This window comes from Schistocerca serialis, chromosome 3 (assembly GCF_023864345.2).
Source record: "Schistocerca serialis cubense isolate TAMUIC-IGC-003099 chromosome 3, iqSchSeri2.2, whole genome shotgun sequence".
Classification (NCBI taxonomy): Eukaryota; Metazoa; Arthropoda; class Insecta; order Orthoptera; family Acrididae; genus Schistocerca; species Schistocerca serialis.
The window spans coordinates 895,200,711-895,204,320 of NC_064640.1; the positions used below are offsets into that span (position 1 = coordinate 895,200,711).

At 41.1% G+C, this 3,610-nt stretch overlaps 1 pseudogene; it reads left to right on the forward strand.

Moving 5' to 3' along the window:
- The first annotated feature begins 422 nt into the window (after positions 1-422).
- Positions 423-540, forward strand: LOC126471792 (5S ribosomal RNA; annotated as a pseudogene).
- The last annotated feature ends 3,070 nt before the right edge of the window (positions 541-3,610 follow it).

Below are 3,610 nucleotides of genomic sequence, written 5' to 3' on the forward strand. Positions count from 1 at the left end.
CTTAACGTCGAGGAACGAATGTCATTTTTCCTTCTGGTATTGTAATGACGTACATCATTGTTCCTTTTGAACTGTAGTGGATTACTTACAACAATCTTCATGAGGCAGTTGTTAGAATGCCCAACTCCTTAAACGGATGTATTCAAGACGATCGTGGGTGAGCAGGACATTATATTCTTACGTCAAGTTTTTGAACAATCAAGACTTTATTTCTTAAGGATGAGGTATTGTTTGTGACATTACTGAATGAAAATATGCTAGATATATCAACTTACTGATTTCCTTCTTCCCAATTTTTTCAATGGTTATACGTGCAAATGTGGCTGAACTAACTTGTTTTGAGAATTTCAAAGTGTGCTTTTTCCAGTTTAAATTGTCGTCAATATGGATACGTAAGAGTTGTGAAGTTTTTACCCCGTCTCGGCAACGGCCTTGCCGCAGTGGATACATCGGTTCCCGTCAGATCACCGAAGTTAAGCCCTGTCGGGCGTGGCCGGCACTTGGATGGGTGACCATCCGGGCCGCCATGTGCCGTTGCCATTTTTCGGGGTGCACTCAGCTTCGTGATGCTAATTGAGGAGCTACTCGACCGAATAGTAGCGGCTCCGGTCAAAGAAAACCATCGTAACGACCGGGAGAGCGGTGTGCTGACCACACGCCCCTCCTATTCGCATCCTCAGCTGAGGATGACACGGCGGTCGGATGGTCCCGATGGGCCACTTGTGGCCTGATGACGGAGTGCTTTATTAGTTACTCAACATGTGTTACACTTACCGTTGGTATAGTACCCCTAGATGTGCAGAAAGGAATATGTTGTGTCTTTTTAAAACTGAGGATGAAACCATTCGCAGAAAACGAGCCAATGATACTTTTAAAAACAATGTGTACCATTTCTTCTGTTTCTTTATGTATGCTTGGATTGATTACACCTCTAGTGTCAACCGCAAAAAGAAATATTTCCGCTTCTTGTATATCGGACGGAACGTCGTTTGCATATATGAAGAACAAACGTAGGCCTACATTTGAGCATTGGGGAATCCCATATTTTATTTCTCCCCAGTCAGAATTACGTTCCCGGACTATATTGGTTGGTTGAATTACTGAGTACAACTTGTGATTGATATAACTTTATGCATTGGTTGGCTGTACCGTCAGTCCTATTTAACTTCAATTTATCTAGAATAATAGTGTGTTTCACACAGTCAAATGCCTTAGAGAGATTGCAGAAAATACCAGCTGGCGCTATTTTGTTTTTTAATACTTGTAAAATTTGGTGAGTGAACATGTAAATTGTATTCTCAGTAGAGTAACTCTTCTGAAACCAAAACTGTGATTTGCTGAGGATATTACTGCTGCTATGATGAGATTCTGTTGCAGAATACATCACCTCAGTTATAAGCGCTGTTGCTACCCAACTATTTTTAGTAAGATTCCTAGATCCGACAGCTAGATTGAAAATATTCACCGCTAACAGTTCAATAAATCACCTGCAATTAGCTATTAGCAATTGCTGTTGATATGTATCCTAACAACAAGATGGGAGCACAATTCACTGTCAACAGGGGAACGGTCTCTCAAACAAATCACACTCAGATTTGCACGTAAAACAGTGAAATTTGTTGACGAGAAATAATCCCAGCCGGGTGTATCGAGTTAACTAAAACCTAAAACCCCCCAAACAGCTATTGGCTCCACGGAAGGCACTAAAATCTCTCTTTTTACCAACTCAGTACTCACAATACGCAGCACTCCCCGAGAGAAACAAAAACGGTGTCTTAGTGGAGATCGACGCCCGCGCGCTTGGGATTTTCTGTCTTCTGCATTGCAATCAGTCACTTGGTTGATCACAAAGGATTTTGCGACACGAGAAAATACGTAACGTGAAACAACACCTCCGTCCCAGAGGGCACACGATTTCTCTGCCGGCCGAAAGCCATGATTGTACGAGCTCCTCACCATTTCACGAAAATGTTTCAAGTATAGACTTTCAGCCAATCAGAAAAATAGAGCGAAAAGTATGCATCGTTATTGGCCATTTCCCTGCGATTGATTACAGCACTTCTTTTATCTGATGACTCCTGGCAGGGCATTAACAGCTCAATAAATCAACTTCAGCTGCTTATTAGCAATTGCTGTTAACATGTATCCTAACACTAGACAAGAGCATAGTTCAGTGGCCGGCCGGGGTGGCCGAGCGTTTCTAGGCGCTACAGTCTGGAACCGCGCGACCGCTACGGTCGCAGGTTCGAATCCTGCCTCGGGCATGGATGTGTGTGATGTCCTTAGGTTAGTTAGGTTTAAGTAGTTCTAAGTTCTAGGGGACTGATGACCTCAGAAGTTAAGTCCCATAATGCTCAGATCCACTCAACTGCATTCGCTGCCATGAGGAAAGCTGTCGCCAAGCCTGCATTGTAGATTCCGGCCTACCCATATAGAAGGATTAGCGAAAGCTCATCAGCTCCCGGTTGAGGAAAAAACCCCTTCCATCTGTGAACAGGATATTGCCTGGAGGTACTACAAAGGCGAACAAGCTATAGTGGCCGTCATGAAAATAGGAACCTCGGGTTATACGATCTCCCTCCAGCATTGCCAGTTAATGATAATTTCAAATGTTAGTAAAAATTCTGCAAAAAATATTAGACATCTCCATTTTTAGTGTAGAATATGGTGGAGTACTTTCCAAACAAAAATCCTTGCCAGCTGCTACGAAAAAAATAATAACTAGCATTACAAGAAGTATTGAGGAAAAATATTTTTTTGTTACTTCAACTTGTGGAAAAAAGCAGAACCTTTGACATATTTGGACCGAAAATAATTAACGAACATTCTGAGATGTTGAAGATGCATATGATATCTATTTTATCTTGAAAACATATAAGTATTCCGAGATGAAAAATTAAATACCGTAAGAGGTGTGAAACTCTTCCGCTTGTGTAACAAAAACTATCGTTGCTGAAAAATTTGCATTCCGTTGCACTTTGTAGAAACTCTCAGAGAGAAAGTTGTTAAGAAAACTATGAAATTAATTTTGGTAACATCTCAGACATCGTTATTGCATTTTATTGACAATAGACTGAGTGCGTATCAGTGCACGAGTACTTGTATGCCGCCTCCAGGATTTTAGTTCCGTGACAAAACGACGGAGAATATTCCCCACCTCTAGAAGTTTTTCATTTGCAGTTCACCCAAATCGCCGATATACGATATACAAAATTAACTGTAGGTGCTTCCAGGCCTACATGCCCGTTGAAGTGGAACAAAATATATTCTTGCGTATGGTTTTATGAAACCCAAGTTTTATCGAAGTATACTACAGGACTATTGTCCTCATCAAACAGTGAGTGTATTTCACACAAAACTTCGTTCTTGCTGCTGCAATGTGTCTGCGTTCCATTAATATTTTTCATCCGTCATTATACTTTCGGAATCAAAAACCGAGTGAGCGGAGATCTCTGAACCAGATTAATTAATTTTTTCATGGAGATCATTCTGTATTTTTCTAGCCGTAGTGTCGAAGTCTATTTCTACGCACTAACGTTTGTCAATATCGATGAATTTTCATATATATCCGTTATTTGGTGAATCAAAACACGCGCTCACATCTAGAGAG